This window comes from Haliaeetus albicilla, chromosome 16 (assembly GCF_947461875.1).
Source record: "Haliaeetus albicilla chromosome 16, bHalAlb1.1, whole genome shotgun sequence".
Taxonomy (NCBI): domain Eukaryota; kingdom Metazoa; phylum Chordata; class Aves; order Accipitriformes; family Accipitridae; genus Haliaeetus; species Haliaeetus albicilla.
Genome location: NC_091498.1, coordinates 27,344,000 through 27,358,576, shown reverse-complemented (window position 1 = coordinate 27,358,576; position 14,577 = coordinate 27,344,000). Strand labels below are relative to the sequence as shown.

Sequence of the window (14,577 nt, the reverse complement as noted above, 5' to 3'; positions counted from 1 at the left end):
AAAGAGACTCACCATTTTTTTTATTTCATTTTTAGTAAAACATACACACATGTATGTGTGCCCCATGTCTGGCATATTTGAATTGCTGTGTCAAAAATGGTTTTATCTGCAACTCATTACTCTGGCTGAAGAAAGTCCAGTTTTATTTTACCCTAGTGAAAAGCCTTTCCATTTATATTCTGGATATACTTACATAAAATGTGAACAAATATCTCCAAATGAGTGAGCATTCACCAGAGTTTCCAATTTCAGGGTTTTGTACTCCCTGAGTATTTTTTACATATATTTAGCACACAAATATTTGGGGATCTTTGTATTCTTCTTGCCAGTGTTATTTTTCTTGTGCAGAGATACCATTTATCTATTTTGTACCTGCAGTCCTTTTTGTGGAAACTCTCTTTCTTTCTCCCTGAGTATTAAGAACAAATCAATAAAAGTGAAAGCTTAAAAATATTCCCAAGCTGCATGTAAAACAAATGGGATTTTTAAATGCTGAGTTGACATCCTTTCTCACCACGCTTCTGAATGAGACATAAAACTGAGGTCCTGGCCACATGCAGTCATTTAACAGATCCCATGGCACTTTTTTCAAGAGTAGAGGTGAAAGCTGCAATGTCATGGCTTAATTTCAATCGGATAATTACATTCTACCTACTTAAAAATTCCTCATTGGTTTCTGTTAGAAAAGATATTTCTCATTTTTTCTCCTACACTGTTGTGTTGTGCATTGCTAAAAGGCTTTTGCCCTTTACCCCAGTTGAAATGCTTGTTCCTGGACATTTCAGTAATGAGTGAAATGATCATTATGTATCTAATTTGCAATAAAATTTCCTAAAGCTTCTCAAATGCCACAGGAATTGTGGAATTATAGCAGATACTCTCCTGTGCCCCTTATAGGCTCATTGTCCCATGTTTTGGAAGAGTGATTAGGAAGTGTAAGCATAGAAGCAGCAGATGAAACATATTTATTATAAAATATTCCTGGCGTTATATCTAGCTTGCGGGTGGCATTTGTTGCTCAGGCGTGTGCACAACAGCTACACATGCTTATAGTATAAACTAATTTAAGATTACAGGGCTAAAGGTAGTAAAATTATCTTAATTTTTTTTTTAATCCCATCTGACAACACTTCTAAATTTGTTGACACTGTATCTCATGCAGGTGAAGCACAATTCTGCTGAAGGTTCCTGAGAGCTTTGTGAACATGATTTCAATGAAAACATAATTTAGCTGAAGCCTGAGGACTGTGGGGACTCCTGGTGCAACAAGAATACCAAAATATTTCTAAACTGGGCTACACCATGTGAAGAAGACGCTTTGTAAGCTGAGAAAATGAGTGGCGGAGATTTAATCTGGTGCCTTGCCTTTGCCCGAATAAGGAAGTCACTTAAGAAAGCTGGAGGTTATGCACGCTGGTTAGGAGTTTTGAATCATCCTGCGTGAAGTTTAGCACCTATTAGGAGCAAAGCTATTTTAACGTTAGTAGTCTCCCAACTGAAACATCTGAAGTGTGGTTGCATGTTACAGTTTGAGCTCTTCTAAAATCTCACCAGAATGGATAAAGTCTGTTTTCCTCCCTCTTCTATGACTCCCTGTCCCAGGCACGTGTTTCTGCTACTTACCTCATAGTGGCTGTGGCACTTGTCTAACCAACCTTATTTTTTACGGGCAGAGAGGCCATACAGGGCTGGTCCCTCTATCCTGGGACTCTGCCTCTGATGCTGGGCAAAACTGAATGCTCAGCGAAGGAGAGAAAAATCAAGTAGTTATACCCCTCCCAAACACCCTCCAGCAATTTGTGACTCCAAGACTTTCTAAGCCAGCAGAGGCATAGGTATGTGATAACCCTCAGTGGATTTTTCAGCAGAGAAGTTGCCAGGGAAGACTCATCCAGTCCTTCCTTGAATGCTTACAGGCTTTTATCACTCACAGCATCCCGTGGACAGGAGCCACCGTTTAGCTGTGTACTGTGCGACAGACCACCTCTTTCTCTTTGCTTTCAACCTGTCCCCTGGTGGGTAATACCTTCTCCTTCTTCTACTGAAGGAGGCAGTGCCATCCTCTATCTGACACTCATATCTTCATCCATGACTGTCTTATCTCCCTTTGCTCACCCATTTTGCAGGATGAAAACTAATCTTAAATGTTCTTTGGACACAAATTGTCCCTAATCTATCATCATCCTTGTTGCTCTTCTCTGAACCTTTTGTAGATCTGCTTGGTCATTTTTGAGATGAGAAAGACAAACCACATTATCCAGTGGTCCAAAGTTCTCTCTTTTGTTCTCTTTTCTTTCTTGTAGTTCCTAAGACTTTATTTGCTTTTTGACTGCTATTGAGCTCTGTGCTGATGTTTCCTGGAGTTATCTATCATGATCCCAAGATTGCTTTCCTGGTAAAGGTCAACTCAAAGCCCATTATTTTCTTTCTGAAGTTAGGATTGCTTTTTACTGCGTGTGCCATATATTATTCTACATTGAATTTTATCTGCCTTTTGACACAAAGCTGCTCAGTGTCATAAGGTCTTCCTAGAATTCTTTGCAGTCAGCTCTTATCTTTTCCACTCTGAATAACCTTCTACCATCAACAAATTTTGCCACCTTGCTATTCAATACATTCCTGTGATATTACGGATATGTTAAACATCAGAGGTCTCGATGCAGAATACTGTAGAAAGCCTCTGGAGATCACTCTCAGTTGAGAAAATTATCCTATTCTCAGTTTCCTACCTGTTCACCAATTATTTTACCTATTTTCCTTTTTATGCAAGGGTTGCTTAAATACCTTCAGAGCTTATAGTAAGAGGCTTGGTTGGGAAGTGTAAGCGGGTTGTATCAGCTGGATCTGCCCATGTGAAAACCTTATGATTCCGTACAAAAGCATCAGGCTTGTGCAGCTTGGCTTAAGCGCTGATAACATTTATCCAAGCGCTTCAGTTCATCATACGCGTTCAGGAGTAAAATGGTAAAAAAGAGAGCCAAGAAAGTAAATCAGTAGCACTTTTGCTGCGTTAACAAGGTGAACCGACTTAGTTCATTGAGCAGCTTCTTCTTTGAGCTCCTTTGAGCAGCAGTGAGCCGGTGCTTTGGTCAGGACACGAGACTGGCTGTGGGGTGGCAACGTGACTCCACAGGCAGAAGCTGAAACATGGAAATACAAGTCTGAGCGTTTTTTCCGTGCTTATTCGGGGAAATTACTGGGGCCGAGAAGCATTTTATGGCTCAAGTGCGCAACATTTTGTGTGCACAAGTTCTTGCAGGTGTGAGGTCCCAGGTGTTCTCCTCCCACCTGGCTTTCCTTGTCATCGGTAGAAGTGGGGAAGAGAGCTACGGATCCACAGGTCCCTTTTAACCAAGGCAGAGGCATTGCGTTGGTCTGTTGTAGGGCAACATGCTTTAAAGATCCTCTTTTAAGTAGCAGTCCCTGCAAGAACCTGGTAAGAGTTAAGTTCTTTGGCTGGACTAATGGAGTTTCTAGGTGTACCCCAGAGACTCCATTTAACTCCTCTGACAGATCCAGCTATTTAAGGCTACTTAAAACTTCTAATTGAATTTTCAAAGCAAAAATGATTTAATTGTATTTTAAAGCCTTCAAAAGGAAAAAAAAAAGGAATACATTAAATTGTTTTTAAAATTGACTCATAACTATGTAACTGCAGTAACGTAGTGTAAGTTCTGTCACTCTTAAAATATACAGGAAAAAAGAGGGAGGTCATCTTTACTTACTCAAATGTCCTACTGAATTCAAAACAACAAATTAAAATGTAAATTAAAGTCTCTTTTTTTTTTTTAATTTTTGTAGAGGCAGAAAGACTGTGAAGATAAACTTCAAAGGTTCTGATGACTGTCTCATTTTCTCCTAGGGAACTTATGAACACCATTATAACATGTGAGTCTAAGATAAAAAATATCTACTGGCTTCACTAGGCTATTGTACTTCAATTTTTGCTTAAAATTAAACACCTAAGTTAAGTAAATTTAGAGAACTTGAAAGTCTTCCAACTGCTGCAGTATTCAAAGTGTAGGCTGGGCTTGTTTAGTAGATGGAGCCAAATTATTTTTACGCAGTGTGTTAACTAACTGACATCTAAGAGCGCTCCATTACTTCGTGATTATTTTTTACAAGGAAAAACAAAATGCATTTGTACTCGCCTGTATTTTGAATACAGCAAAAATCCTTTCATTTGAGTCAGCTGGTAGCAGTTATCCATGTGCCGTGGTTTAACACGAAGAATCAAAATTCTCCTATGCAATTGTTAATGTCTGTGTTGTAAGCTGTATTCAGACTTGCTGGAGGAAAGTTAAATAAAAATAAATACGTTCCACAGCAGCAATCTTCTTTATTTCTAGCTCTTTATTTAGAAATGATGCATTTTGACTGACACATCAGACAAGCTGCACTTGCAGGTCCTTATATCCATGTTTTGTTTTCCGCATTAAAGAAGGTTGCAACTTCATTGCTCTGAATAGAGAAAACAAACATATGTGTAATTTCCAGTTTTGCAAAAATTTGCACCGTGCAAGTCTCTAAATAATTTTTTTTAATATTTTTTTCTAAACCTGTTGAGTAAACTTAAATTAAGGTTGTTATAAATAAGTAAACAAACAAAAGAAGGTACTTTTGTAAAAAGAAACCTATTTTGTGGAAAAAAGCTAATTCTTTAGATTTTCTATAAAGGCAAAACATATGGTAATTTAATATGTAAGCTGGTTGTGAAAGCAGACATATTTTGGCACAAATCTTTAAACCAAAATATTGGCTGTTGTCTTCTTGTTTCTCTTTTTTCTTAAAACAGTTTGCCCTTATTGAATATGGTCAGAATGTCCCATAAGGTGGCCAGGAGACAGGGAAGGTGGCCTCCATTTGTCCTCTCTGGCATATTGGAACGGATAGACTGCCCATAAGCCAAATCTGGTTGCCTTCTCCTACTATTCCATTCAGGTATCTAATGTTAAAAACGACCAGTTTCTTCTGGGCTTTTTGTTTCAAAATGGGAGTGGAAACCTTTAAGGTGGGCTATAATGAGCACTGAATTCAGCAAGGCAGAAGACACCTCGCAGCCCCACGAGATGCAGAGCACCTTGCCAAACACCTTTACCAGCCATCCTGCTGGTAAGATCATCCTGAAAAGGTAAGCCAAGGGTAGGCTGAGTAATATACTTGGGTTATTTATGAGGTGTGGGAAGGAAATGGCATCTCTGAGGCATTACATGCCTTCCACTTTTGAAGTGATCAGACCTGCCAAAAGACATAAACCTTCATTTGTCTCTGGCCTTTCTCTGTCTTACGATGTGCAGTTTCTTCCTCTCATGACGCTACAGCACAAACCTGCTGCATTTTCCTCAATCCCTTTCAGGGAAATTGACTTTTTCCACATCACTATCTTGATAGGAAGTCATCTCCTCCTGTGACTCCCTACTTTGTTCGCTGATTTGTCTAGAGACTGTGGCAGAGCCCAGAATTTCAGTCTGCCCCTTAGACAGTTGGGCTAATTCAAGGATTGACGGACCCATCTGAAATAGAAAAATTAGATAGCATGTCAATAAACAATAGTTTGGGGTTTTTTTTCTGTCCTGCTGTCCCTTTACAATATATTCTGGATGATGTGCTCTGCCTGTAACATTTGCAACCACTAATAACTTCTGGGAGGAACCTGTCATTCAACGTGCAAAACCTCATTCTTGACCACAAAACAGTGGGCAGGTTCAAGCTGCTAATATATCAGCAGTTATCAGTAGCAGGCTGTGATTTCTTTTTGTTCTCAGTAGCTTGGGATTTGCATAGATCCCTGTAATATTAGAAGATTTTTATTTAATCAGTCTGCCTGTGTATTTTAAGTGGAATAAATAGCATGAGCTCTCATTGCTTTGTAGGTTTGATGGTTTTACCTCTGCTAAGTCTAGCAGAAGTCGCGGGACTCTGCATTTTAATAGTTCCATGGCTTATACATGTGGATTTCAGTGGATTTAAAGTTGCCCTTGAAGTCAATGAGAACACTAAACAAAGCTAATAGCGTCTGTGTTCACTCCGGTCACATCAAAACTAAGCTGATGTGTGACACTCAGTTTCTAGGTTGTACTTTCCAATGGCATAACAACAGATGACACTCCAGGGTGTCATAGTAAACAACAAGCATTGACATCTCCTGATGTTTTTTAGAATATTTTTCCACTAATAATGTGTTTTTTTGACAATCTTCCAACTGGTTTTGCTGGAGATAACGAGGACTTGTCATAGTACCTGGAATGAATGAAGTTGGTTGTTCCCCTCATGACACAGTGATGGAAGGGGTGGCTTTTTCCTCAAGTTCATCTACTTTGACTCATTAGATTTACTTGAGTCACGCCATAAATGTTTTTCTCTTGATTGGATGCCTCTGTCGTCTAAATAAGGTTGCGTCTTGCTACTTTTTCTTCCTCAGGCAGTTGCAGCATGGGGATATACAGTTTGCCCCCTGCTCAAATCCAGTCGGGTATCGTACTTTCCTTCCATCTTACTTGTGTTCTCTGCACCATTGGCACCAGAACGCCTACATTTTGTTTCATCTCCCAATGTCTGACTTACCTCCTTTTTTCTGTTTGCGTGCCTGTGTTCTTTTCATGCCGATGAGAGGTCTTTTTCTTGGCAGTTCCATTTGTAAGGTGGGATCCTGCGTCTTACAGATGGTCCCTTCTCTGCTCAGAGCATCCCTAGGTCTCCAGGACCGCACTCAGGTCATACCTGTGACACCGCAGCAATAGCATTTGTTTGGTTTTCAGTTCCTTTGTCTCAGGTAACATCCCCCACCCTATACCATGGATGTTTAAAATGATGTCCGCAGACATATCCTGTCACAATTTTTATCAGATTTCTTTCATTTCTCTCTCAGCATTTGGGGCAGGGTTTTTTTGGTACTGGTTTGGCAGCAGAGGGAATGTCTGTACCGTACAGCGCAACATGCCACAGATTATGATGTGATTTTATTAGTAGCACTCATTAAATCACTCTGGAACTGGAATTAGTTTAGTGCTGCATTCAAACTAACTAGTTGTGCTGAGAATCGAGAGTTGTTATTTTTAGGACAGAAATGACAGTACCTAAGTATGCTTTCTATTGCCTGCAGAGAGTATGGGTTATGTTCTCCCTGCTGCCAAAAGCCAACTCAAACTTTATGTACATCCATGATCGCTGTCTTGAGACATAGCTGACACTTGGAGCTTACATTCTCTGTCTGAAAAGGGATTAAATTCTTCTCATGGACTAATGTTTCAGGGTAAATAAGCAGATTGTATAAAGATTGTCACTTAAAATGAGAAGATATTACAGTGTCTGAACTGAATAACACTGCTGAGGGTGCACGGAACATCAAATTTTCTCTTATTAAAACTAAATCACAACCTTTATATTTTAGAAAGAGTTCATTAAAACTTATCTACTTAATTAAAGGCATGTGTCCCTATATAGAGACAGACAAACAAATTAACATAATATGCCTCAGCTTCTCCTGAGGAATGTAATATTCTTATCTTTAGAACACTAATTGCTGCAGTTAGGGTTTTGTTAAAAATGAATTGATATTTGCTAAGAGCACAGATTTGACAGATGCAGAAAACATGAGTGACTACAACAGCATTCTGATACTCAGATGAAACAAGGTATTTAAATGTTAATATAGGGTTTTTCTAATAAGAGGAAAAATATTAGTTTAGCAAATTAATCCCAGTGCATTGATGTCTTTCATGGGATTGTAGTGCTTTGTTAATCTATCATATTACAGAAAGATTCAAAGTGAAAGCTACTTCTATCATAGTAAACTGTAGCAACATGTGTAATAACAGGGAAGATTAGTTCTTGCCTACACAATTAGGCAATGTATTGACTTAATACAGTTCATGCACATACATAATAAATGGAAGTTTATTATAATATGCATGCAGCCATCTTGAATACACTGATTAGCAACATAATACAGTCAAACATAATCATATATATTTGTATTTTGTCAAGTGCAAATTAAGTCAATGTATTCCAATGTTCCGTATTAGCTGCGTTAAGCAGACAAGCTGTATGGAGACAAAAGAACTAACTGATATTTATTTCAGTAAATCCTTCCTTACGTTGACAAGTAAATATTCCATGGAGTGCAGATCTCCTTGAGAAGAAACAAGGCACGTACCGGAACAGAAGCGATGTATTATTGGGATATATTAACAGTTTAGAAAATAATCTGTAGCAATCAGCAAAGTGCAAGTAAGAGCTGAAATGATTTTTCCTGGGTCTCCGGTGCGAAGCCGTGTCTGTTGGGACACAGAGCAAGAGCAGTTTTGCAAACGACTGGGAGACACTGTTTACCTAGACCTTCTCGCAGAGTATTTAGCTTTGGTGTGTGCAGCCTTCTCAGTCCCATTTTACTGGGCAGTGAAAGGCTGGCCTGAGTCTTTTAGCCAGAGAAGTGCTAAAGAGAAGAGATTCCTGGCTCCTGGGAGACATACACCCCCATGGATGGCTGCTTTATTCTGGTTCAGGGAGTTTATAACCTTACCTCACTGGTCTTGGTGTCATCTACTTGTCCCAGGTACTTGACAACGACGGCAATATAATTGAGAAATCTATTTAACAGGGCTCACCAGCCAGGTTCCTTGCTAGTGGTATTGATGTCCCTCAGCCAGACCTCTTTTACATGCCGTAGATGTCAGAAGAACTGATCCAGGATCTCCCATCCTTGCCGGGTGTGCCAACGGGTCGTGAATAGTTTCTCTAGGTCACGACACCAGTGTGGCTGAGGGCTCTTGATCTTCTTAAATGTACTTCGCTCTTTTCATTTCTTGAAATTTAAAAAAAAACAAACCAAACAACAACACCCAAAAACCTAAAAACAAAACCAAAAAAACCAGCGAACCCTAAACTGCAAATACAAGTAATGTGTCTGTAGGAAGAGACATTTCTGTTACTTGGAAGATGTTTCCAAGTAATTTGGAATTTGCCACTAATTGGCTTGGAGCAACTGAACTGTCAGTGTAATTCCCTTCATCGTGGCTTGACTATTAAATTCATTTTACTAGGACCGTCGTCTAATATAGCATTTATCAGTCATATTAAAACATCTAGTAATGTGTAGATTTTCATTAAGCAGCAAATAGATCCGTGTTTTGTATCGCAGACACACTGTTAACCCATTAACTCAGCTAACAGTTTAGGATGAATGACCAGTGCTGTACGGGGCTATGTTTTGGATTTGTGACCAAAACAGTATTGATAATACAACATGATTTAGTTATTGCTGAGCGGTGCTTACACATCATCAAGGGCTTTTCCGTTTCTCAGGCTGCTCCACCAGCGAGTAGGCTGGGGTGCGCTAAAAGCTGGGAGGGGACACGGCCAGGAGCGCTGACCCCAACTGACCAAAGGGATGACCCATGCCATATGATGTCATACCCAGCGATAAACCTGGAGAAAGAGGAGGAAGGAGGGACATTTGGAGTTATGGAGTTGGTCTTCCCAAGGAACTGTTACGGGAGATGAAGCCCTGCTTTCCTGGGAAAGGCTAAGCACGTATGTATAGATACATTATGAGTTTAAAAGGAGGGATAGACATATTATGGAGCCCTGAATGAAAAGTTCCAGTGGTAGCAAATACATGATTATGCTTTCTTTTGCACTGAAATTCAAGCATTATGCATACTCGAACATTACCCACCAATTAAAAGGCAATTTGAGAGGAGTAACAGCATCCTTGGTGTCAAGGGAGCCAAGATTCACAGTCGTAACTGACGGGCTTCCCTGACTGCAGCTTCGGAGCTAGACGTTTCAGTAACACGTAATTTACAAGATAGAACTGTGTTCTATGAGTTATGTAAATGACTCTAAATTATTATTCTGCCATCAATAATACAGCAATTTTAGGAACTCCTAATTTACCCAGTAGGAGAGGGTTTTATGTGGCATATGGAAACGAATGAGCCACGCATACTTCTCTTGCTTAAAACAGAGAGCTTTGGACCGTGTGATAAGCCCATAATATTCACATGTCACAAAGGATTTTTCTAAATAGTAAAGTATCTGCCCTTGGTATTAAAGATAAGGGGAGTTCCGCTTGAGAAAACGGGGGACAACCGTTCTGGTTTGTTGCTGGTTTTACATTGCACAGTCATCTTGTTTTGAATCTTCTTTAAAAATAAACCAATTCTGTCAATACAGGCAGTATATTCATTTTGTGTGTAGAAGCTACATTCATATAATGTAAATGGTATAAAAATTTTATATTTTTTTTTTCCTGTTAAAAAGAAATGTTAAAATACGAGGGCTAGATCTTTCAGCTTGGTATAAACTGACAAAATCTGTGCACTCCAGGTAAAATCAACCAGATCTACAACAGCTGAGGATCTGGGTTTTGGCATAAATGCAAAATAAAGGTTCATGAACTACTTTAGACTTCTAATGAGAAAATAAAATTAATTAGAATGGCATTGAGTGACATTCCTTAAAAATATTTTAAATTGAAAGGTCTTAAAAAACTTTGTCTATCCTTGAATGCAACCATGGATCCTGAAAAATGCCGTGCTTCAGGAAAAAATTATATTAAAATATATGATATGTGTCACGCATGCTTTTTAGTTAGTAGAAAATGCGTTCCTTCTTATTTAAAAAATAAATAAAAAAGGAATAAAGTTAAGAATGTAAGAAAAAAATCAATGTTTAATTTAGTAAGGGGTAACTCAAAGTATACTTGGCTTATAGAAATTATCTGTAGTTTGGACTCTGGGAAATAAGGTCACAAATCTCTTTCTTACAGACAAGTTATAAGGTAACTTATAACTTACTGCTTAAAGAAGAGCTACAAAAGCGGTCTTTAATACCTTTGTAATATTGCTAGTTCCTTATGGCAGCAGTCAGGAAAAGTAAAAAAGTGAAAAATAGTGAAGGGAAATAAGGTGATCAAAATACTAAAAAAACAGTTACTGGGTCATGATAGTTAAGCACTCAAAATGGGTGAGGGTGAACCAACGTTTTGCGTGCGTGTCATTATTAAATTTTTTGTATTAAATGCTGTGCAGAAGTAATATTTGAAAAAAAGAATGAATACATTTAACAGATCTTTTTCATTTAAAAAAACCCATACAAAACCATACAAACCCCAGCCTCTTATTTTTCCACAATATGCCTGAAATATTTTTTCTCTTTTTCATGAAAAGTTGTTTCCAAGATGTGGATGTTCTTCCCTACATATGTTCTTTTACCATTTTTCTAATATTCCAAAAGAAAAGTGGGAATGAGCCAAAGCAGGAATAAAAAGCGAGCAAATTATAGAAAGATGGGTAGTTTCAGTTTGGGAGGCTTCTATAAAATGAAAAAAGTGAGAATCTTCTGTTAACATAATTTCAAAAAACCATAGTATTAGTCATCATTAAACACAAAGAGACAATTTTGCCAAAGAGGTAAAGAAGATGTAAAGAAATTAACAATGAAACACTTCACCTTTATTTTCTTGTGGTAGCGTCAGGTTATTTAGGATAGGGTATCTGCTTTATCCCTGAATTAAAGAGGAAAAAACCCAAACAAACATTGGCTACAGCTGACCTTGTCTATTATATATCATTAATCTAACAGTGACATCAAGCAGCATAAAATTAGAAAACACACATTGATCTGAATGGTGACCTAGAAGTGACGTATGCAATGGGGTCGCAGCGTACCTCAGTGAGAACGAGGACAATTTTCCTGTGGTACTGTTACTTTTTGTTCGACTTTTCTGTCCAGAAAGAACTCCAAAAACCTGAACAATTTCCACAGGAGAAGGTAAGGTTTGTGCAATGTTCCACGCCAGCAGAACAAGAAAGGGATGTTCTAAATTTACCTGTTCTCCCTTCTCCTGCCAAGGAGACTTTGATATTGAAGAAGGGAAAGGTATGGACAGCTACAGAGAAGAGTTATGGGATTTCGGTTTTGCAATGTGCTTGCATTACCGGACTACGTTATTTGAGTCCAGCATAACATATATGATTGTAAATCATATAGCAAAATGTTGCCTACCAAAGCTGCAAATAGCTGATGGAAAATAAACACATATAAACCGACATAACAAAACAATGAGGAGGAATTAGTGGCTGATTAATGAATCAGTATTCAGCCAGAACCATCCATAAAAGCACAGACCGGTTAATCAAAGCTTTCTTTTTACTTTTATGTAGTTAACATAATTCTACTTAATGAAGTACCAAAGTGGACAGCTGGAATTACTAAAGTAATGTATAGAGTCAACATTTAGTTTTTGGAGTGGACAATGAAGAAAATGAAGACTGAGAAGTTCACTGGGTCATGCATTATTTCTCTCTACAGGGACATGATCAATTAATTCTCTGTTCCAGAGATTTCTTTGATCTATTGTCAGATGTAGTGTTGATCTATCACAGTTATTCTTAAATTTGGATCAAAATTATGGTAGTGTTCACACCGTAATATGTATATTTAAGGGACTGTGGTCAGTATTTGATGATGCCTCAGTTGGTTGCTATCTGCTGTTCTACAGCAGCTCCGGGGAGAGAGTTTGGCAACACTTTTCCAATTGTCGGGTAACATATGCTATTACAGCTCTGACCCATAGAAAATGTCATAAAGATGTAGACACATTAGTATCTCTGTGTCCTGCAAATTCTGTTCAATAAATGCTAGCTAGTTGTGTATGCAATACACAAATGGTGAATGCAGCTGATGGAAGGAGACACTAACAATAGCCACGTTTAAACTGGAATGGCAATATGAAAGGACATTTTTTGATCATTTTTTTTCTGAAAGAGTAATCACATAAAATAATTGCAGACCATGTCATCCATCTTGTGTTCCTTTGAGGAACACAATGACATTGTTAGAAAAACATTTATACATTACATATTAAAACTGTTCTAGCTGACTTTAATATAGCCTTGAAGTAGTAATATTAATAATTTTCTCTATAAAGTTATATAGCAGTACAAGTCTGTGCAAAACACCTGCAGCAAAATATACAACTTAAAATTTCAAATCCTCTTTCCCTCCAACAATCTTCCAGGTGGCGTCTAGGAAATAGACTTCAGCGTCTGAATTTGATCCGGGTTTGATTCTGAGTCTCCAGCAGCCCTGGAAGCAGCCTTTTCTAAAGTAGATTAATTCAATAAGCTAAATAGCAGCATGATCGCTGCATCCTGTCGGTGTGACACCTGGCGTAAAAACACTTCAAACCAGACTGTTTTGTACAGACTCAGTAGTGTGGTGAGTTTTGATTTTGTGGGAGAAGTAGAAGTCAGTTCTGGAGCGCTCATTTACTACTGTGCTGATAAGCACCTGATCTGCTGCTGATAATCACTTTCCTCTTCTATAATTACAGCTCTGGTTTTCTATTGACACTTCATGTAGCCAGTGCTAGATATTCCAGTACTAATGAATTTGATTACACTGTACCAGATAATGGATCAAATAACACCGTATCAGCTCTTCTATGAAAGAACGTAAACACCTTTTATGTTCTAGCAGCTTGCTGCTTTCTCCATGACATTGTATTTATTCTATCTTGATTTCTAGCTCTGAGCATGATGAATGCATATATTCTCAATTTCTCATAGGGAGGGTGGCAAGCACTGTAATAGATAACTTGAAAGCATAATGAAAAGAAAAATGCAATAAGCCATATTTAGGAGTCTAACCAATTTTTTTCTCATCATTTTGACTGATGAAAATGGAGCAGCATGATCTATGTGAATGTGTAATCCTTTTCTTACTTGGGAGGCTTCAAATACTGCCTTGCTGGGCTTTTGAAATGGCATGATTATGACTGAATTGCGCATTGCCAAGAAGAATTCCATTTTTCTAAGAACATAGTAAAGTAAAATTATCAAGATTATAAAGAAGTTATGGTTTATTCGAGCCAGCAAAAAGACAGCTTCAAACTGACCATTTTATCAGCTTTTTTCTTCATCGCTACATGCAGTTTAACATTTGCACATTCCTATTAACTTTCCAGTTTGTTTCTGAAGATGGTATTATGCATGGTCTAGTAAAAATAAGTTTGATTTTTCCAGGAAGACTGGTAGAGAAAAATTGATGGGCACACATCAGCTAGTGTTTTGAACGTTTAGATCAGTATTTTCATTTAGGGAGTAGGGAAAATTTAATTCAAAAACATTATAGCTCTAGACCCTCAAAACTGAACTTGTCTTGAAGAGGCTTCAAGTCTTTCATGTAAACTGTATTAACCTCACTAAAATCAGAAACAAAATGCTTTTCTAAAGAAAAGAAGAGTGTTAAGCCGACACATTACTTTGCAAGCTATATTATTTTTAAAATCACCAAAAGTAACCTTTCCAACAACCAGCTTCAGTTTTCTGGATAAACTAATAGAATTTTCCCCTTTTTAAAGGGTCTTGGTGCAATTTTAGACATATTCAATAGCAACAAAATGGACATGGGCAGTTTGGAAATACAGGCAATTAAAAAATAGTTGTGATCAGGTCTCTCTATTCATGTGGCAGAATTCCTCACTGCAGAAGGAGCACAGCTGACTTCTGCAGCAACCTGCTATTTAACGCAGAGGGAGATGGTGGTCTCAGGCACTGGTCCCAACAAGAA

At 38.1% G+C, this 14,577-nt stretch overlaps 2 long non-coding RNA genes across 2 annotated transcripts; both read left to right on the top strand.

The window, feature by feature from the left end:
* The first annotated feature begins 902 nt into the window (after positions 1-902).
* On the top strand, positions 903-7,943 carry LOC138689473 (uncharacterized). Its single transcript, XR_011328299.1, has 4 exons — positions 903-1,383; positions 3,802-3,888; positions 4,796-4,941; positions 7,103-7,943. It is a non-coding gene; the product is annotated as an uncharacterized lncRNA (long non-coding RNA).
* Positions 7,944-9,312: 1,369 nt separating this feature from the next.
* LOC138689472 (uncharacterized) lies at positions 9,313-14,373 on the top strand. The gene is made up of 3 exons (XR_011328298.1): positions 9,313-9,531; positions 11,587-11,775; positions 13,025-14,373. It is a non-coding gene; the product is annotated as an uncharacterized lncRNA (long non-coding RNA).
* The last annotated feature ends 204 nt before the right edge of the window (positions 14,374-14,577 follow it).